At 42.0% G+C, this 23284-nt stretch overlaps 1 long non-coding RNA gene across 1 annotated transcript; it reads right to left on the bottom strand.

Moving 5' to 3' along the window:
- Window positions 1-12170: 12170 nt before the first annotated feature.
- On the bottom strand, window positions 12171-22201 carry LOC308699999. The gene is made up of 4 exons (XR_014031256.1): window positions 22161-22201; window positions 22008-22081; window positions 13096-13193; window positions 12171-13025 (listed from the first exon to the last, which is right to left on the bottom strand). It is a non-coding gene; the product is annotated as an uncharacterized lncRNA (long non-coding RNA).
- Between the last annotated feature and the right edge of the window lie 1083 nt (window positions 22202-23284).

The following is a 23284-nucleotide window of genomic DNA, read 5'->3' as shown; positions in this document are numbered from 1 at the left end:
CTACGCTCACCTAAAGGATTATTAGAACACCTGTTCAATTTCTCATTAAAGCAATTATCTAATCAACCAATCACATGGCAGTTGCTTCAATGCATTTAGGGGTGTGGTCCTAGTCAAGACAATCTCCTGAACTCCAAACTGAATGTCAGAATGGGAAAGAAAGGTGATTTAAGCAATTTTGAGCGTGGCATGGTTGTTGGTGCCAGACGGGCCGGTCTGAGTATTTCACAATCTGCTCAGTTACTGGGATTTTCACGCACAACCATTTCTAGGGTTTACAAAGAATGGTGTGAAAAGGGAAAAACATCCAGTATGCGGCAGTCCTGTGGGCGAAAATGCCTTGTTGATGCTAGAGGTCAGAGAAGAATGGGCCGACTGATTCAAGCTGATAGAAGAGCAACTTTGACTGAAATAACCACTCGTTACAACCGAGGTATGCAGCAAAGCATTTGTGAAGCCACAACACGCACAACCTTGAGGCGGATGGGCTACAACAGCAGAAGACCCCACCGGGTACCACTCATCTCCACTACAAATAGGAAAAAGAGGCTACAATTTGCACGAGCTCACCAAAATTGGACAGTTGAAGACTGGAAAAATGTTGCCTGGTCTGATGAGTCTCGATTTCTGTTGAGACATTCAGATGGTAGAGTCAGAATTTGGCGTAAACAGAATGAGAACATGGATCCATCGTGCCTTGTTACCACTGTGCAGGCTGGTGGTGGTGGTGTAATGGTGGGGGGGATGTTTTCTTGGCACACTTTAGGCCCCTTAGTGCCAATTGGGCATCGTTTAAATGCCACGGCCTACCTGAGCATTGTTTCTGACCATGTCCATCTCTTTATGACCACCATGTACCCATCCTCTGATGGCTGCTTCCAGCAGGATAATGCACCATGTCACAAAGCTCGAATCATTTCAAATTGGTTTCTTAAACATGACAAAAAGAAAGTAATTAGAAAGAACCAAATTGCTTACCACAGCTATGCAGACGACACACAGATCTACTTACCCCTATCGCCTAACGATTACAGCCCCATTGACTCCCTGTGCCAATGCATTGATGAAGTCAACAGTTGGATGTGTCAAAACTTTCTTCAGTTAAACAAAGACAAAACTGAAGTCATTGTGTTTGGAAACAAAGATGAAGTTCTCAAGGTGAACGCATACCTTCACTCTAGGGGTCAAACAACTAAAAATCAAGTCAGGAATCTTGGTGTGACACTAGAGTCAGACCTTAGTTTCAGTAGTCATGTCAAAGCAATAACTAAATCAGCATACTATCATCTGAAAAAATATTGCAAGAATTAGATGCTTTGTTTCCAGACAAGACTTAGAGAAACTTGTGCATGCTTTCATCACCAGCAGGGTGGATTATTGTAATGGACTCCTCACTGGCCTTCCCAAAAAGACCATAAGACAGTTGCAGCTCATACAGAACGCTGCCGCCAGGTTTCTGAGCAGAACCAGAAAATATGAACATATCACACCAGTCCTCAGGTCTTTACACTGGCTCCCAGTTAGATTTAGGATTGATTTTTAAAGGGGTGATGAACTGAGAAATCAAATTTTCCTTGAGCTTTTGACATATAAGAGATCATCATACTATAATAATATCCTGTAAGTTTCAGAACTGAAAACTACCTTGTTAGTCCAATAAAAGCTTTTATAGACATCAGGCTCAGCAAACGACTCGTTTTTCAAAGTGGGGAACTATGACGTCAAAGAGGACAAAACACCGCCTCCACAAAAGAAGATCAACGCCTACTTCAACACGGCCTGTTTAGCTCCGCCCACCGATCTGCCCAAACATGCTAAATAACATAGGACGACATGATAAACCGGATCGAGCTACTTCCAAGCAATAAACATGCTGTTTACTAAATATTGTGCGTGCCTGTTTGTGGAAGAAGACAGTCTGCATAAGCTTCCTTCGGATTCCAGCATGGTTAAACTTTATTAAATCAGTCAATCACAATTTCCCGACGGATCTGCAACATGTAAGTAACCATGTGTATTCTAATGCCTGATCTGCGATCAGTGATTTCTGATGTGTAATTATTCAAGTTCAGATATCTTTCTCTTAAAATCGTTCAATACTGTTTATGCATCAGTGACTAAACGATCAACTTCACATAATTTATCGTAGTATTATGAAAATAATCTTTTTAAAACTGTTATTAAAGGTCCCGTTGCATGCGATTCCATGTTTCAAAGTTTAGTTAGTGTGTAATGTTGTTGTTAGAGTATAAATAATATCTGTAAAATTATAACGCTCAAAGTTCAATGCCAAGCGAGATATTTTATTTAACAGAAGTTGACTACAAAAAACGCCTGGATTGGACTACACCCCTCTACATCCTGCTTTAGTGACATCACCAGAACTGTGTTTAGACTAAACTCCGCCCACAGGAACACAGGCGTATTGATGGCGAAATGTCAACAGACGGTTGATGTTTATCTATAATCGGATACCGCAAAAGTTTAATTCGAAGTTGTTAGTTTGCTCTGTCCATTTCACCACGGACTGTTTTTCTAACCTGGGATAATATCAAGCAGGCTTCTCTCAGCGTTTCATACTGACGAAGGGGGCAATTTCAACTATATTCCAGCAAGCGGTAAGTACAAGTAGTGATTTAATATGGAAGTAGCGATCAACTTCACATCGTTTCTCTTAGTAGGATGAAAATAATCTTACTTAAACTGTGATTAATATACAGAAAGCGATCACAGAACAATCCCTTTCCAATCGGCCAAGCTGTGACACACAGCGCGAGTTTATATCCCAGTCAACACTATGATCTCACAGTGATGTCACCATGTGGTCACAACGCCAGCAATCTGAGTTCACAGTGTTCTAAAAGTGTAACCTCACAGCGCTCTCACTGTGTGCTCAAACTATGACCACAATATGAGCTCATCCCAGCTAGAAATGTTATTGTTCTATGAATGTTTTGAGAGCATTATGTTATGTTTTTCTATTTTTAATTTTTAATATTTTCTGTAGCTAATTTTATTTTTGTAACCAGAATGTTCTGCTAAAAGGTAGGATAACACTCTCTATAAACATTTCAAACATGTTTAGTGATGACATTGAAAGAACATTATCCCCCCTAACATTCTTAGACAGTTATAGCGGGAAGTTTCGATGTTTAGAAATTATGTTTAAGAGGTTTACATGTTGAAGTTTGTTTGAAGAGTTTGGTTTGGTCACCATTGTAGAGGTCAGTGTTTGCTGTAGTTGGGCTCTTTGGTCTTGACTAGGACTGGGCGATTTAAATCGCGATATTGTCATGCGCATCTCGTCAGTAAAGCCGGTTCCTTGATTAGTAGTAAATCGCCTTCACCTGCTTTCAGATGTAGAGGCATTTGCTACAAAGAACCGTAGTTAACTGACAAGCTGAGCGGACGTATCGCCAGCGATAATTAATGCGATATGGCTCAGCTTGTCAGTTAACTACGGCTCTTTGTACACAGCAAAAACTCCAGTGTTAAATTCACACTCCTGGGAGTGTATGAGTCCACACTCAAGAGTGTTTAAGTTAATGAGATAATTAAGTGATTAATTTAGTGATGATTGAACATTATTGAAGACACCTGATGTTAACAAGCAGAATCACTGAAGGAGAAAATCACAAATTGTAAGTTACCGTTATGATGATCAATGGTTGCTTTAGTTGGGCTCTAGACCCATATATTATTAACTTTAGATTTTGTTTGTCTGTTGTTTCTGAATTATAATCACCTGTTGAACAAAGAAAAAAGTGATCTGATGGTGTTGGTTATATTATGACAATCATCATTTGAACTTGATCACTGAACTCATTAAAATCCTTCTTTCTGACTTTGATTTATGTTGTTGGTTAGTGAATCTGCATAAATGCCCAGAATTTTTGATATAATATAAAGGATTTCTTAAAAGTTGTTAAAAAAAATCATTCTTTTAGGCACACACAGATGTCAAGATTCAGTCTATGCATCTCAACAATGGTGAGGAGCAGAATATTCAATTAGGAAAAGTAAATTGACAATTCAGATCATAATTTATTCATACCGCAATGCATGATGGGAGCCATTAATGAGTTGTGATTGGTGGCAGCCACTGCAACATGCTTTATTATTGTCACCATTGTTGAGATTCACAGGCTGATTATTGATGGCTGTGTTTTAAATGAATTTGTCTGAATATCTTTTGATCAGAACAATGTTTATTAAATATTTTGAATTATGAGTAAAGTACTGATAATCATAGGCTGAAGAATCACTAAACTGCAGCAAACAGTTTAATCCAAACTATCTCAATAAGTTTTCTTTTTCAGATCACAGCATGATTGTCAAAACATAACCAACACTATAAAATAATATTTTACTTTGTTCATTTAACTGTTATAAATCAATAACAGCAGACAAACAACAGTAAATATTAAAGTAAACATATAATGGTCTAGAGCCCAACTAAAGCAAACACCCATCACCTTAATGGTAACTTACAATTTGTGATTTTCTCCTTCAGTGATTCTGCTTGTTAACATCAGGTGTCTTCAATAATGCTCAATCATCACTAAATTAATCACTTAATTATCTCCTCAGCCCTAAATGCCGCTTCATCTGAAAGCAGGTGATGGCGATTTACTACTAACAAGGAGCCGGCTTTACTGACGAGATGCGCATAACAATATCGCGATTTAACTGACAAGCTGAGCCATATCGCATTAAATATCGCTGGCGATACGTCCGCGATATTGATGTGATTTGGCTCAGCTTGTCAGTTAACTACGGCTCTTTGTAGTAAATGCCGCTCCATCTGAAAGCAGGTGACGGTGATTTACTACTAATCAAGGAACCGGCTTTACTGACGAGATGCGCATAACAATATCGCGATTTAAATCGCCCAGCCCTAGTATGAGCACACAGTGAGTGCACAGTGCGGCTACACTTTTAGCTCACTGTGAACTCACATTGTGGTCATACGGAGAGATCACTGTGAGATCAATGTGTTGACTGGGATGGACACTTGCCAAAACTCGTTATGAAATCAATGACGCTGTTACACTGCACAACGAAGCTCTTACTGTATTTATATGCCTCATGTTTGCATTGGTGAAATCATTAGTGAGTGCAGAAACTGCGTTGCAATGATAAGATCTTTCCAATATTATCTGCCTGCAGAGCCGGAGGCTGCATTTTCAGGACCCCACTTCTAGGACCGCATTTCTAGGACCCTAGGTTTTTGTGACAGCGCCACCTACCGACTCGGAGAACCGCAGTCTCAGGAACGCATTTCCAGGACCCTAGTTGTGCCAGGCAGTATTTCCACCCACCCAGTTTCAACTACATTAGAGTTTTACAGTTTTATTACACCCAAATACTACTTTATTTATTGCAATTAAACCTGGTTCCTAGGAATGTTGAGAAATTATTGGGTCTAGCATAATATAATAACTCAAGTAAAATAAACAAGGAATCATGTTATAGTCTTTTCAGTCACTAGATCGACCACATTTTCAAGTATAGAGGGAAGACAATGACTCTGGGGGTAGATTGTGTATATTTTACAAAATAATATATCACACCTCAACTTGAACACACTAAATATTTTACAAAATAATATATAACAACTGAACTTGCACACACAAAATATTTCACAAAATAATATATAATAACTGAACTTGCACACACAAAATATTTTACAAAATAATATATAATAACTGAACTTGAACACACACAAAAACAAATTTGTTCATGATGTGGACCACAAACAGAACTTCATGGACAACATCATCACTGACTCCTAAGAGAGAGAGAGAGAGAAAGAGAAGTGAATTAAATAAGGAACATTTAGTTGAACATGTTCTACACTTTATTTTTTTTTTTCTTAGTTACCAAACAGTGCACACATATCAATTAATGTTCATAATACTATTATTGCATACTGTTCAAAGATTTGAAAAAAAAAAAAGGTTTTGATGTTGTGGGAACAAAGGTTCTAGAAACACTCATGTCAATAAAGCCCATCTCAATTGAGAAATCTGAATAGAAATAACATTGACACGACTTTTTTTCTGACCATATATATATATATATATATATATATATATATATATATATACACATTTACATGTATATAATATTTAAAGCACACATTATAAAACCATGTCAAAATGGTGAGACGCATGTAGACGCATACTACACATAACTTGTATTGTGGGTAACGTTAAACAGGCTGACTGTGAGCACGTGACAGTGAAAACATTAAGATTATTTTAACTGAATTAAAATGGAAGAACAAGGAGTAATTAACAAGCTTTCAGAACGAACATGCTACAGTTTTATTGTGCTGTCAATAAGTCAACACAGGCTTATCACGCAACAGTTCCGTTAAATGAACGTGCTAACAATTCATTTTCAAGCATTAGAGGCTAAATACTATGGCTATGCATTCAAGACTATTTTTTTAGCAAATCACCATCACGTTTGCTACGTTAACTTTCCAATTAAATGCATCGCAATTGTAAAAATTTATTCGCATTTGATACTCACACTCTGATTGTCATCCATCTTCGCTGGTCCTCTAATTCGGTAGGTGGCGCTGTCACTAAAAACCTAGGGTCCTAGAAATGCGGTCCTAAAAGTGGGGTCCTGAAAATGCAGCCTCCGGCTCTGCAGGCAGACCCTACTCGATCTTTCACGCGATCAACAGACTGTCATCTGCTCAATGCTCATCATCACTTGCATTTTTCTATGTGATTGAAATAGATCTAAATACTTAAAAAACTTCTCACGATTCGTTAATCCCGATAGCTGTAATAGTAAAAACGTATAATAGCTGTAATAGTAAAAGTTTTCCAGATAGTTCCACATGTAATGCCAGATATTTCATATGCAAGCATTTCAGCCAATCACAGCAGAGGGCGTTTACACTGAAGTCTCACAGCAGACACGCCCCTTCAAACAGGGTGTTCAAACCAGGGAATGAAATCAGGCTAGGAAATATGCCTTTTACTTCTAAATTATAACAATTTTTGATCTAAAAAACATACTAACATTATAAGGGCACCCCTGGAAACATGATAAAATAATAAAAATAATCCATGGAATGGGACCTTTAAATTATATACAGAAAGCGATCAAAGAACGATCCCTTTCCATTCGCCCAAGCTGTCAATCAAACAGCACAGCGCGAGCCGCGAGAGCTTATCTGGACACTTACCAAACTCGTGATGAAATAAGGACACTGTTACACTACACAACGAAGCTCTTACAGTGTATTCACATCGTGTTTGCATTGTGATTTGGTGTAAGCATTTGTGAGAGTGCAAAAATTGCGTTGCAATGATAAGATCTTTATTCACGCGATCAACAGACTGTCTGTCATCTGCTCAGTCAGTGCTCATCATGCTGCAAACTTTCATGCGATGTAATAGATTTAAATATAATGCTTTAAACGATACTTTTCACGATTTGTTAATCTTGATAGCTGTAATAGTAAAAACGTAGTAAAAGTTTTCGAGAGAGTTCATGTAATACTAGCTATTTCATATGCAAGCATGTCAGCCAATCAAAGCAGTGGGCGTTTGCACTGCAGTCTCACAGCAGACACGCCCCTTAAAACGGAGCGTTCAAATCTGAGGCTGAAATCAGGCTTGGAAAAATGGCTTTTATTTATAATTTATGACAATTTTTGATGTAAAAATCATACTAACATTATAAGGGCACCCCAGGCAACATTATAAAATAATAAAACAATCCAGTTCATGACCCCTTTAAAATGTAACTCTGGAAACACTCTAAAAAGAGATGTGTTAAAAAACAACACACAGGATGTGTTGATGGTATTTTGACACATTTTTTGTATATTTTTAACACACAATGTGTGTTAAAATGTAACTCTGGATAGAATAGCACTGGGTGGAGGAGAGTTTGTTTTTATGAAAAAAAATTATAGGTTTATTTTATATTGCATCCCATAAAATGCTCTAAAATAAATAAAGCAATAAATTCAAATAAATAAATTAAATCTTAATTCATGAAAACTTAAAGATTAATGGGTGTTTTCTTGCAGCCAATCACATCATGCCTCTTTTTCAATGTCTTTTACAAATGCTGCTTTCACTTGTTATTAATAACCAGATTAACTTTATTTCTGTCAGACTCTACATATTCTCTTATTGAGAATTAACAGGTTTTGGTGTTGACGATTCATTGAATGTTTCATTTAAAGTCACCAGAATCGTGATTAGTGTCAGCTTTATTTGAGCTCTTGACCCTTGACTCTTTAACATTAGTTTTCTCTGATTGCTGTAAATGTGTATTTAATTTGCACATTTGAAACAGCAGAAATAATCATGAGAAAAATATGCCCAGATGATAATTTTATCATCATGAACATGTAAGATTGTTCAGCAAGAGCTCAGAAAAGCTTAATATTTGAAAGGTGAGTGTAATACATAAAAGATTAGCATAATGCAATTAGCTTAAAATTAATTAATAAATACACAGTTTGTACAGAATCTTACAGTCTAAAGTAGGGCTGGGCGATTTAAATCGCAATATTGTTATGCGCATCTCGTCAGTAAAGCCGGTTCCTTGATTAGTAGTAAATCGCCATCACCTGCTTTCAGATGAAGCGGCATTTAGGGCTGAGGAGATAATTAAGTGATTAATTTAGTGATGATTGAGCATTATTGAAGACACCTGATGTTAACAAGCAGAATCACTGAAGAAGACAATCACAAATTGCAAGTTACCATTAAGGTGATGGGTGTTTGCTTTAGTTGGGCTCTAGACCATTATATGTTTACTTAAATATTTACTGTTGTTCGTGCTGTTAATGTTTTATAACAATTAACTGAACAAAGTAAAATGTTATCTTATAGTGTTGGTTATGTTTTGACATAATCATGCTGTGATCTGAAAAGAGAAACATATTAAGATAGTTTGGTTTAACTTGTTAGCTGCAGTTTAGTGATTCTTCAGCCTATGATTATCAGTACTTATAATTCAAAATATTTAATAAACATTGTTCTGATCAAAAAGACATTCAGACATATTTATTTAAAACACAGATATCAATAATCAGCCTGTGAATCTCAACAATGGTGACAATAATAAAGCATGTTACAGTGGCTGCCACCAATCACAACTCATTAATGGCTCCCATCATGCATTGCGGTATGAATAAATTATGATCTGAATTGTCTATGTAATTTACTTTTCCTCATTGAATATTCTGCTCCTCACCATTGTTGAGATGCATAGACTGAATCTTGACATCTGTGTGTGCCTAAAAGAATGATTTTTTTTAAACAACTTTTAAGAAATCCTTTATATTATATAAAAAATTCTGGCCATTTATTCAGATTCACAGCTATGCAGTAACCAACAACATAAATCGAAGTCAGAAAGAAGGATCTTAATGAGTTCAGTGATCAAGTTCAAAAGATGATTGTCATAATATAACCAACACCATCATATCACTTTTTATTCTTTGTTCAACTGGCAGTTTTAACTCAGATACAACCGCCAAACAAAATCTAAAGTAGCCTACATATAAAAGGGTCAGAGCCCAACTAAAGCAACTACCCATCACAATAATGGTAACTTACAATTTGCGATTTTCTCCTTCAGCGATTCTACTTGTTAACATCAGGTGTCTTCAATAATGTTCAATCATCACTAAATTAATCACTTAGTTATCTCATTAACTTAAACACTCTTGAGTGTGGACTCATACACTCCCAGGAGTGTTAATTTAACACCACTAATTTACTGGAGGTTTTGCTGTGTACAAAGAGCCGCAGTTATCTGACAAGCTGAGCCATATCGCATTAAATATCGCTGGCGATACGTCCGCGATATTGATGTGATTTGGCTCAGCTTGTCAGTTAACTACGGCTCTTTGTAGTAAATGCCGCTCCATCTGAAAGCAGGTGAAGGTGATTTACTACTAATCAAGGAACCGGCTTTACTGACGAGATGCGCATAACAATATCGCGATTTAAATCGCCCAGCCCTAGTCTAAAGTATCAAACAGACATCAAGAATCAGCGTATGAATCTCAACAATGGTGACAAACAAAAAGATTCATGCCGCAATGCATGCTGGGTGCCACCATAGTGCAAATCTCATCCATGACTCCCAGCATGCATTGCGGCATGAAGCTTTTTGTTTGTCACCATTGTTGAGATTCATGCGCTGATTCTTGATGTCTGTGTTTGACTAAATTCTGCTGCAGATTAAAATTTTCAGAAAACATTTACTTTATTATTTTGCACTGCTGGATAGCATGACGTAGTGTCACAAGATTGTTATAACTAAAAGCACATAGATAAATTAAATGCGCACCACCCATATACTCATAAACCTGATGAGATCAGCACTTGCTGATTACAACATCATCAAGAAACATATGATCATATTTTCTCTCGCCATAACAAATGTATTTTATTAAATTCAGTTAAAGCAGCCAGAGAAACACTAAACGAAGAGTAAAGGGTCAAGAGCTCAAATAAAGGAGCCATTAATCACGATTCTGGTGACTTCAAATAAAACATTCAATGAAACATCAACATCTAAAACTCTGTTAATTCTCAATAAGAGCTTGTCTATGTAGATTCATGATGTCTAAAACATCCAAATGTTCAAACAAACTCTTTATTAAACGTCACTGGACTCCATAAACACAAGTTAACAATACGTTTCAGTGTTCATCCAAACACTCAGTTGTAAAAACACAGGAAGTAACTCTGGCAAATACACACCGACTACAGTCACATGTGACATATCTGACACAAGTTGTGTAACTATAACACATTAGTGTGTAAAAGTTTTCAACACACTTCTGTGTAAGAGGAATAACACATTAGTTGTGTTAAAGGTAACACAAAATGTGTAGTCCTTATAAACACAGAGATGTGTTAAGAATCGACACAGGTTGTGTGTTAAATTTGACACAACGTGTTGTCCCTGAGCACACACACTACATGTGTTAAAATCTACACAACGTGTTAAAATCTACACAACATGTGTTGTCCCTGAGCACACACACTACATGTGTTAAAATCTACACAACATGTGTTGTCCTTGAGCACACACACTACATGTGTTAAAATCTACACAACATGTGTTGTCCTTGAGCACACACACTACATGTGTTAAAATCTACACAACATGTGTTGTCCTTGAGCACACACACTACATGTGTTAAAATCTACACAACATGTGTTGTCCTTGAGCACACACACTACATGTGTTAAAATCTACACAACATGTGTTGTCCTTGAGCACACACACTACATGTGTTAAAATCTACACAACATGTGTTGTCCCTGAGCACACACACTACATGTGTTAAAATCTACACAACATGTGTTGTCCTTGAGCACACACACTACATGTGTTAAAATCTACACAACATGTGTTGTCCCTGAGCACACACACTACATGTGTTAAAATCTACACAACATGTGTCATTTTTAACATCTCTTTCTACAGGTTGTGTTGTTTTCAACTCCTCATTTTGAGTGCCGACACTCACCATCACTGTGAATGGTAAGCAGTGTTAATGTTCTCAAACAAACAGGCCAGTGAAAATGCAAGTTATTTATATACAATATTTTGTCAGTTGCTTGATTTTAATTAAATTCAAAGTGCAAACTCAGTTAACTGTTATCTCTTCATGAACTTTTGTCAAAAGCAGCATTATCAGTTAGGGGTTGAAGCGTGAATAACTGAATAATGTCCAGTACAGTGAGTCTGTCCAGTCATTGAGCTTAAAACATTTTGTTGTACTTTGTGTGAACATGCATTCTGTACTCGACTATTGATTAAACGGTTAATATTGTTGCATCTGGCCCTTTCGCTTTATTTTTAAAAATGACACAATTAGTGTGTTAAAATGACTTACACATTTATTGTGTTAAATTTGACACAACATGTGTTGTCCCTGAGCACACAACATGTGTCATTTTTAACACATCTCTTTTTAGAGTGTAATTAAAACAGTTTAGAATAAAAACTAAAATAAAACACAGTACAAATAGTTGGACGAACAGTGACACAGTGCTCATTCATTAGTGCCTTTGGTTTGATCTATCCTGGACAGAGATTTGAGGAAACACAAGACTAAACAGTTGTCTACTAGAAATAATGATTTCAGAACAGTTCAGAATAATTCAAATATAACATTTTATTTGTCAGGTAAAAATTTATCATATCATTTTTAATTACACAAGTAAATTATTAAAAGCCAATTCAGAAATAATAAATACATCAGATATCTTAAAGAGACATCACCCAAAGAGTTTTCAATCTTTCTCATACTACCAGTGAATGCAATGAAATTAAGACCATTTTACCAATCGCACTGAGACATTTAAAATGATACCAAACATGAAATCACATCATATGTGATATATAGACATTCTCAGTGAACTTTTAGTGACTTGACTCAGGGAGAGAGGAGGGGGATGCAGAGATAAGGAAGGAGAAAAGTTTGGACAAGACAATGTCCTGTGCTCTTTCTTTGCGATCTTCTGTCCAGGGTGTGTTTTATTGCTTTATTGCAGGGTGAATTTTGTCTGAGCTTTTGTCTTGGTAGGAAAATCAAGTCTTACAATATGATTGCTGTTCAGATGTCACACATTCAGATATTATTTGATATATAAAGCTGGAGGCTAATTGCAGTCGAAACCCAGAGCATCAATTACATCTCCACTTCTCCCGTGAATGCCATAACACTTTCCTGATCCAACATTAACAATCACAGGCTCCCCCAGTGCACTACATTTGATAGACATTGTTTGTTTTTTACCGTTCATTTTTTCAACCACAATTTCCAGACCGCAAAATCTGTTATAATTCTTATTTGGCCACAGTGTTGCAGCGACAATTTTATCAGTGACCTCAATAAGAAATTCTTCTTTGTTTTGTCCTGCTACACTACCAACTTGAATCATCTGATAATCCTGGAAAATCACTTGGATTGTGTTCAGTGATGTCACGTAGGATCCAAAGGTGTAACTCGCCTGTGGCACAAATTGATTAAATATAGAAATAAAAAATGATAGAATGAAAACAATCTTCAACCACCCTCACCTTACTGTAAGTAATGATGATCTTATAAAAGTTGTTGTAGAGCGCGGACTTAAATGTGAATTCATCACCACCAGTCCCACCCACAGTCACATGTTCTGCTGTGAAAAGAATTAAGATTTAAAAAAAAAATAAGAAGATACATTTACACAACAGCAGAAGTTTTCTGTCCTTTATTAAAACTAAAAAATAAAATATATATACATATATCTTTTGAGTGGTAAAATTGGTAAGGTTAACACAGTTCAGTAATTATTACGAGTGACAACCACATTCAATAACTAAACGGATTAAATTTGCAAGACTCATAACAGAATTTCCAGGCCTTTCCTATTTGAGCATTTAGCACAGCTTCTCGTCCAACCCACTAAGCAAAATTATGTCCAAAAGAAGTTTTCTCAACGTCTTTGTCACAAAACCGTACGTTGATAAGACGTCCACTGGTTATTTGTCACTGTTGTTGTGATTCATATGCAAAATATTGATGTCTGTGTGTGACCATATGAAACTTACTCAAAACATTGTCTGCACATGCATTTAATCCTCCTTCAGATAAGCAATCATTTTAATTCTATTAGTGCCAATACTGCAGTTACATGATGATTTTGTCATCATCAATGAGCTGATAACACCTGATCTCACTTTATCTTGGCTTTCTTTGCCACAACAATCGTGTTTTACAAACACACGGTTTACAGCAGCCAGAGAAAAGATAACACAAGAAGTAAAGGGACCAAGAGCCCAACTAAAGCAAACACTGCAAACAAATGAAACATAAATATCAACATCTAAATCTCTGTTAATTCTCAATATGAACTTCGGCAGACCCCAGCTAACAGACTTTTGTTATAAGAACGTTCACCAAATATTCAGTGTTGGTTTTGGAAACATAAAAAATATTTTCTTGAGGTTAGAGGAACGTGCTTTAAAGGGTATAATGTTCCTCAAAAAATTATACTACAGATTTAAAATGCGTATTTGTTGTTGTATTTTATTGTCAACAATAAACATATAAAATACATTCATACGAATCAATAACTTTAGCTGATATAATTGCTGTTGTTTTATTGTCTAAATGTTATCATAATAATTAAGAAACAAACAAAAAGCGTTTTTATTAATGAAAACGTCTCGGTTACTGATGTAACCCTCGTTCCCTGAAGGAGGGAACGGGAGACGTAACGTCGACGTGACGATGTAATTGGGATCACTTCAGGGAGCCCTATCAACTTCGAGTGTCTACAGAACGAGCCAATGAACGTTGGCGTGCGTGAATCGCGTCACGCGCCCCGCCCCGCCGCGCGGGTATAAACAGGAAGCGGGCGCACGCACACATTGTTTTTCGCTGAGGAGCCGAGATTTGTGACGGCCATGCAGCGATGGTCAGCAACGGTGGCGACGGGACGTTACGTCTCCCGTTCCCTCCTTCAGGGAACGAGGGTTACATCAGTAACCGAGACGTTCCCTTTCAGTCGCTCACGTTCGACGTAACGTCGACGTGACGACGTAATTGGGATCCCATGGAAAACGCCACGGTTGCTGCCACATCCAGCGCCCTACGCAAGACTCTCAGACCCCCAACTGCTGGGGCGGAAGATCTGCGTAGAGGGAGTTCAACTGCTGTTCCATTATACCCCACACAGCGGAACTCTTGGATAACACTGGGAAAGCGTACCTCTCCAGGGGAAAGAACGCTGCGGAGCCACATCCTGCCCGAAGGGAGGTAACATGTGGAGAATACACATATGGACTGGCCGAAGGGGCAGTGCGACATATGGAATGTCACTGGGGTGGCTCCACCCGAAGGGGGAGACACACACTCTGCCAAGGGAAGACACGGGCTCACCGCAGGGAACTGGTCGTGGAAGAATACACATATGGGATCGCCGCAGGGATCACCACATATGGAACCCAGCCTAGCACAAGTTACACAAGCATACGAGCACTAGGCCTGGCGTCGGACGCTCCGCAACGTCCGACTGCCGAAGGGGTGCGGAGGAACTCACAGGGTTCGCCAATGGGGAACTCGACTGGAGTAAAAAGCGCACGTATCCGTTCCTAGGAAGGGAGTGGCGCAGCAAGCCGACACTAGAGCGGGAACTTCGGTGTTACCGGCTAGTAGAAGCGAGCACACAGGAAGAAACCGGCTCAACACGTAAGCTATAAAACCTAGCGAACGTGTTAGGTGTCGCCCAGCCCGCAGCTCTACAGATGTCTGTCAGCGAGGCGCCGTGAGCCAGCGCCCAGGAAGAAGCGACACTCCTAGTGGAGTGGGCTTTCAACCCAGGCGGGCAGGGCACGCCTTGGGCTTCGTAAGCCAAGGCGATGGCATCCACTATCCAGTGGGCCATCCTCTGCTTGGAGACAGCCTTCCCTTTCTGCTGGCCTCCGTAACAGACGAAGAGCTGATCTGAGGTCCTGAGGCTTTGCGTTCTGTCCACGTACAGACGCAGAGCGCAAACGGGACAGAGAAAAGCCAGGGCTGGGTCTGCCTCCTCCGAAGGCAGCGCTTGCAGGTTCACTACCTGGTCCCGGAAGGGAGTGGTAGGAACCTTGGGCACGTATCCGGGCCGGGGTCTCAGGATCACGTGAGAGTTATCCGGGCCGAATTCTAGGCACGATTCGTCGACCGAAAATGCATGCAGGTCCCCTACCCTCTTGATAGAGGCCAATGCAACCAGGAGTACTGTCTTACAGGACAGAATTTTTAACTCAGCTGATTGCAGAGGCTCAAAGGGTGGTCTCTGAAGTGCCGAAAGGACCAGAGACAAGTCCCAAGAGGGTATAGAGAGTGGGCGAGGAGGATTCAGTCTCCTCGCTCCCCTCAGGAACCTGACGATCAGGTCATGCTTTCCCAAAGACTTACCATCAACAGCATCGTGATGTGCGGCAATAGCGGCAACATACACTTTAAGGGTGGAGGGAGACAGCCTTCGCTCCAGCCCTTCTTGCAGGAAGGAAAGCACGGCTCTGATCGAGCAAGATCGGGGGTTCTCCTCGTGAGAGGAGCACCAGTCAACGAACAGGTTCCACTTCAACGCATAGAGGCGCCTCGTAGAGGGGGCTCTAGCGGAAGTGATGGTGTCAACTACCGCAGGGGGTAGGTCACCTAGAACCTCCGCGTCCCGTCCAGGGACCAGACATGGAGTTTCCAGAGGTCTAGACGCGGGTGCCATAAGGTGCCCCGTCTCTGAGAGAGCAGGTCTTCTCTCAAAGGAATGGGCCAGGGAGGGGCTGTCGCGAGGAGCACTAGTTCCGGGAACCAGGTCCGGTTGGGCCAATACGGCGCAACTAACAAGACCTGCTCCTCGTCCTCCCTGACTTTGCACAAGGTCTATGCAAGAAGGCTCACTGGGGGAAACGCATACTTGCGAAGGCCCCGGGGCCAGCTGTGTGCCAGAGCATCCATGCCGAGGGTCCCCTCGGTCAGAGAATAGAACAACTGGCAATGAGACGTGTCCGGGGCGGCAAACAGATCTACCTGAGCGGTCCCGAAGCGCCTGAAAATCAGCTGGACCACCTGGGGATGGAGTCGCCATTCTCCCGGTAGCACCTGCTGCCGTGAGAGCTCGTCGGCTGCACGGTTGAGCAGGCCCGGAATGTAAATGGCACGAAGCGACCTCAGATGCTTCTGACTCCAGAGGAGGAGATGGCGGGCGAGTTGTGACATGCGGCGGGAACGTAAACCACCTTGGCGGTTGATGTACGCAACGGTCGCAGTGCTGTCCGTACGGACCAGTACGTGCTTGCCTAGTAGCAGCGTTTTGAAACGGCTCAGTGCAAGACGTACTGCTAACAACTCGAGGCAGTTGATGTGCCAATGCAGTTGAGGCCCCGTCCACAGACCTGAAGCTGCATGCCCGTTGTACGTGGCCCCCCAGCCAGTGGTAGAGGCATCCGTGGAGACCACAGAGTGCCTGGACACTTGTTCCAGGGGAACACCTGCCCGCAGGAAGGAAGGGTCCGACCACAAGCTGAGAGTTTGGCGACAGTGCGGAGTCACTTGGACCCGGCACGAGCCGCTCTGCCACGCCCATCTCGGGACTCGATCGTGGAGCCAGTGTTGGAGCGGCCTCATATGAAGCAATCCGAGCGGCGTAACCGCGGCTGCAGATGCCATATGCCCCAGGAGCCTCTGAAACAGTTTCAGTGGTGCCGCTGTTCTGCGTCTGAGCGTGCTCACGCAGTTCAACACTGACTGGACACGGGCCTCGGTGAGGCGCGCTGTCATGTTGATCGAGTCCAACTCCATACCAAGAAAAGAGATCCTCTGCCCGGGGGTGAGTTTGCTCTTTTCCCAGTTGACCCGAAGCCCTAGGTGGCTGAGGTGACTGAGCACCATGTCCCTGTGTTCGCACAACTGCTCTCTCGACTGGGCCAGAATAAGCCATTCGTCGAGGTAGTTGAGGATGCGAACACCACGCTCGCACATGGGAGCAATGGCCGCCTCCGCAACTTTCGTGAAGACGCGGGGCGACAGGGCCAGCCCGAAGGGTAAGACCTTGTACTGATATGCCCGTCCCTCGAACGCAAAGCGGAGAAACGGTCTGTGTCGAGGGAGAATCGAGACATGAAAGTACGCGTCCTTCAGGTCGATCGCTGCAAACCAAGCTTGGGGACGGATGCATTTGAAAATGCGTTTCTGCGTAAGCATCTTGAACGGTAGCCTGTGAAGGGACCGGTTCAGGACGCGCAGGTCCAAGATTGGTCGTAACCCACCACCTTTCTTGGGTACAATGAAGTACGGGCTGTAGAAGCCGGTCTTCATATCGGCTGGAGGGACCGGCTCGATCGCGTCCTTCGCCAGTAGGACTGCGATCTCTGCCCTGAGCACAGGGGCATTGTCCGCCAGAACACGGGTGAACAGGATGCCCTTGAAAGCAGGGGGGCGCCGGGCGAACTGAATCGCATAGCCGAGTCTGATGGTACGGATGAGCCAGCGAGACGGGCTGGGAAGCGTTAACCAGGCTCCCAGAAACCGAGCAAGCGGGACTAACGGCACCACAGACGTACCCGGGGTGGGGCAGCGCGGCGGAATGCAGGGACCCGACTCGGACGGCACAGCGGCCCGAAGTGGGGTCTGAGTGTGTGGTGCAGCACATACCTGCTTCCGTCGAAGGGCAGAGTGAGTGTGAGGAGGTGAGAGCACGTCCGGAACACAGCCACTGCTGCTCACTGGCGATGAAAGAGGGGCTCGGGAGTGACAAGGCATGGCGGCGTCGACGACTGCCAAGCGCGCCCTCTTGGGGCCCAGAGGTTTCAGAAATTGCTCTTTTTTTGAAAATGTGGGTACCACTGACCTGTGGGTCAGTGGCGGAACAAAAAGAAAAGGAAACAAAAGATTCTCCGCCCGGCCCTCCACCGGGGGAAGGAGTGGCGCCTTCGCCATCTCCTGAAGAGCAACTTGATCCACCTCCGGGCCGCCCGTCTCAGGGTCGTTTGCACCGTCGCTTGCCTCCTGGTTTGGCAGCGGCCTGGACGGGCGGGGTCGGCTTCCTACGGCTTGCTCCGCGCTGAGGCCTGGATGGTTGCTGCTGCTGCTGGGGCTTAGCGGGAGCGGAGGACGCCGCAGAAGGCCGACCTCGGCGACGAGTAGACGGAGGGTCTGCGGCCGGCGGACGGGTGGGAGCAGCAGCGGTCCGCCGGGGCAGGATGTGCCGGATGGCCTCCGTCTGCTTCTGTGCGGCCGAGAACTGTTGGGCAAAGCTCTCGACCGCGTCGCCGAACAACCCAACCTGGGAAAGAGGGGCATCCAGGAACCGATATTTATCGGTGTCCCTCATATCCGCCAGGTTGAGCCAAAGGTGGCGCTCCTGGACCACCAAGGTGGACATCGCCTGACCGACAGAACGTGCGGTTTCCTTCGTCGCCCGGAGGGCGAGGTCGGTTGCCACACGGAGCTCCCGGAGGAGCTCTGGGTCAGAACCACCCTCGTTCATGTCCATGAGCGCCTGGGCCTGGTGGACCTGCAAGAGCGCCATGGCATGGAGGGCGGAAGCAGCCTGTCCACAGGCCTTGTAAGCCTTCGCCGTTAGACCGGACGAAAACTTACAGGCCTTGGACGGGAGGCGTGGATTACCCCGCCAAGAGGAAGCGGACGCCGGACACAGCTGCATCGCGACGGCCCGCTCCACCGGGGGGATATCCACATACCCCTTAGCTGCCCCGCCGTCGAGGGTGGCGAGGGGTGAGGAGCCACTAGAACGGCTTCGGGCACTATACGGTGCCTTCCACGTCCTAGAAAGCTCCTCATGCACTTCCGGAAAGAAAGGTACCGGGGCGGCGCACTGAGAACCAGCACGGCCCGCCCCGAGAAACCAATCGTCCAACCGAGAAGGTTCGGGACGTGGTGGAGGATTCCACGCAAGCCCGACCTTCTCGGCGGCCCGGGAAAGCATAGCAGTCCATTCTGGATCCGGCTCGGACAACGCTACACACCCCGAGGGGGGCAACGCAGCCGTCATTTCCAGAGGACAGCTCCCCCTCCGATGCTGCGATCGACATCTGGTCATCAGCCGGAGCCCCAAAGGAAACGGTTGGCCGTTCCGGAGAAGGACCAAGACGTTCACTAAGGAGCCCCAATGGCGACAGCGCTTGTGAGGCGTGAGGGGCCCGCGGAGGATGACTCGACGGGGAAGCCCTCACGGTAATCCTCAGATCACCCTGGTCATGCACCGAAGTAGGTCTATTCTGCGGGGCAGAATAGACACTAGATCGGGTCATAGGCGAGGGAACTGCACCTCCCTTGAGGTAAGCGAGTCTCGATCTAAGCGCTGCGATAGTCATATTCCTGCAATGGGAACATGAACTATCCACAAAAGCTGCCTCAGCGTGTTGAATGCCCAAACACGAGAGGCAACTGCTGTGGCCATCTGCTGGCGCCAGGGAACGACGGCATCCAGAAACGCACAAGCGGAATGACATCTTGAAAAAGACGCAGGGTCACGCTTGTGTTGCTCTTTTAGTAAAAATAAAAAAGGTTGAAAAAATACTCTCTCAGTGCTGAGGCACCCAGGGGTAGCCGCGGTGTGAATAAACACACAAGGAAACGCCCACCGAACCGACACACACACACACAAACACAGAACAATAGTGCTGTGAAAACAGCAGTTTGTGAGCTGCAATGCTCGCGGCCACCGCTGATCGCGCCGTCACACCAACACTGTAGGCAGAGAGTAGATCTCTTTGAAGTCTTCAAGGGCTGAATCTCTTTGTAGACAGAAGTCTCACGAAAGCTTGGCTCCGTAGTGAAAGACAATGTGTGCGTGCGCCCGCTTCCTGTTTATACCCGCGCGGCGGGGCGGGGCGCGTGACGCGATTCACGCACGCCAACGTTCATTGGCTCGTTCTGTAGACACTCGAAGTTGATAGGGCTCCCTGAAGTGATCCCAATTACGTCGTCACGTCGACGTTACGTCGAACGTGAGCGACTGAAAGGGAACTGAGCTTTTTTGAAAACGCTCTAACGCCGTTTTCACGTTGTAGTGTGGACTGTGAAACCGGTGGTATTTAAAAACGATGACGTAAATTAAGTCATGTGACGCATATTGTACCAATAGATATTCATGTTTATACCAGTATTGTGCTTGTTATGCTATTCACTTTCACACAGTTGTTAAAAATATTCTACATTGCACACTCTTCATATCACAGTCCTGCAAAGATGACAGAATTTACTCACATTTGCTGTCCTGCGGCAATACATGAGAGCAGTTGCGTTGTAAAAATGAATACGCTATATCTAATCAATAAAATTGTGGCAACAGATTACAAGCAATATTAGTAATTAAATTTAACAAATTAGAATTGAGTAATAATTAATCAAATTAATTCCTTAAAAGGTAACCATTTAAAATGAGTAGAATTTACAACAATTTTTTGTAAACAATTTTTTTTTTTATTGCCAACATTGAAGACACCTGATGTTAACAAGCAGAATCACTGAAGGGGAAAAACGTAATTTTAAGTCGCCATTATGGTGATCAGTGTTTGCTTAGTTGGGGTCTTGACCTTAAATCATTTACTGTAGATTTTGTTTGGCTGCTGTACCTGAGTTATAACAGCCAGATGAACAAAGAGAAAAGGTGATCTGATGGTGTTGGTTGTGTTTTAACATAATCATTATTTCACAATCATTTGACCTGAATCTCTGAACTCATATAGAGCCCAGTTTACTTGGGAACCTAATTTACCAATTTAGGTTTTTAATTATAGCAGCACTGTTCTTGCACAGCATAATATTTTGAACTTTTACAATGTAATCCAAAGATTTCTTAAACATGTCTCATATACAATTTTTTTTTTTTTAATTTTTAAATTTATTTAGTTTTTAGACACACAGACATCAATAATCAGCCTGTGAATCTCAACAATCGCGACATGTTGCAGTGCATTCTGGGTGCCACCAATCAAAACTCATTCATGGCTCCCATCATGCATTGCTGCATGAATAAATAATGAGCTTATGATCAGAGGTGATCTGTTTGTCCCCATTGCTGAGATTCATACGCAAATTCTTGCTGTCTGTGTGTGCCTACATAAAAAGTTTTTTTTTTAATTGATTTGATCATATGGATTTCATTGAAAAGGCTAAAAATATTATGCTGTACAAGGACAGAGCTGCTATAATTAATTAAGTAAACCTAACTCAGAATTTGGGCTCTATATGAGTTCAGTGATTCAGGTTAAATGATTGTGAAATAATGATTATGTTAAAACACAACCAACACCATCAGATCACCTTTTCTCGTTGTTCATCTGGCTGTTATAGCTCAGATACAGCAGCCAAACAAACAAAAAAAATCCGGTTTTCTCCTTCAGTGATTCTGCTTGTTAACATCAGGTGTCTTCAATGTTGTCAATAAAAAAAAAAAGATTTTTTTTAAATGATGTGAAACGTTGAATAATGCTCTTACCTGAAGCACTCAAAGCTATGAGAAGACAGAGAGACAGGTAGACAGTCCAGACCGCCATTGTTCCTCAAAGAATACTGAAATTATAATAATTATTAATAATAATAATTATTCAGAATTAATTATTACGAAGTTTTGTATTTTTGTGACACAAACCAGTTCAGTAGATCAATATCAACGTCTGGATATTGCGTTGTGGAGCGGAGCCCTGGTTTATCTGTTTATATACTTGAGGGGGGTGTGATTATCAGCATCAAACATCACATGCTCATGTTCTCACTTCCTGTACAAACAATGTGTTTGTATAGTTTGTACTTGAGCCACTTCTGTTATAATACCATTATTGTTTTACGTGTGTTCTATGAATACAGAATAAATGTTTATTATTCATCTACTCAGTAGTGTAATTTTGTAATTGCATCAGTGTGCATGTGTTTATGTACATGGTTTGTAAATTTTCTCACACTCTTCATAAGATGCTCTTTGTTCATCTGGAATGAATAGAGGATTGTTGCACAACAAAATCCCCAGTGTTAAAGGTCAAAAAATGATTGTTAAAACACAACCAACACCATCATATAACTTTTTCTCTTTATTCATCTGGTTGTTATAACTGAATAACAGCAGACAAACAAAATCTAAAGTAAACATATAATGGCCAAGAGCCCAACTAAAGCAAACACTATTCTCCATAATGGTAACTTACAATGTGTGATTTTCTCCTTCAGTGATTCTGCTTGTTAACATCAGGTGTCTTCAGTAATGTTCAATCATCACTAAATTAATCACTTAATTAGCTCATTAACTTTAACACTGCTTCAGTGTTCATTTAACACTCTGCTCAGAGTTTATATAATCCACACTCTCAGTGTTAATTTAACACTCTCAGTGTTAATTTAACACTGGGGGATTTTGCTGTGAATGGTAACACTTTTGAATATTGTTCCTTTATTAATAAATAACTACAGAGCTACAAACAAGTAATGCACTATTAACATTCTAGTAACTACCCTAAGCAAAATGATGTTCAAAAGACATCTTTTCTACGTCTTTGTCACAAAAGCGTACGTTGAAGAGACGTCCACTGCACAGCAAAATCCCCAGTGTTAAATTAACACTGCTCAGAGTTTATATGAGTCCACACTCAGAGTGTTATAATTAACACTGAAGCAGTGTTAAAGTTAATGAGAAAATTAAGTGATTAATTGATTAATTGAGTGATGATTGAGCATTATTGAAGACATATGATGTTAATAAGCAGAATCACTGAAGGAGAAAAT

Source organism: Scardinius erythrophthalmus (assembly GCF_964197995.2).
Source record: "Scardinius erythrophthalmus genome assembly, chromosome: 1".
NCBI classification, from domain to species: domain Eukaryota; kingdom Metazoa; phylum Chordata; class Actinopteri; order Cypriniformes; family Leuciscidae; genus Scardinius; species Scardinius erythrophthalmus.
Note: the sequence above shows the minus strand (reverse complement) of the source record. Positions and strands in the feature narration are given on the sequence as shown.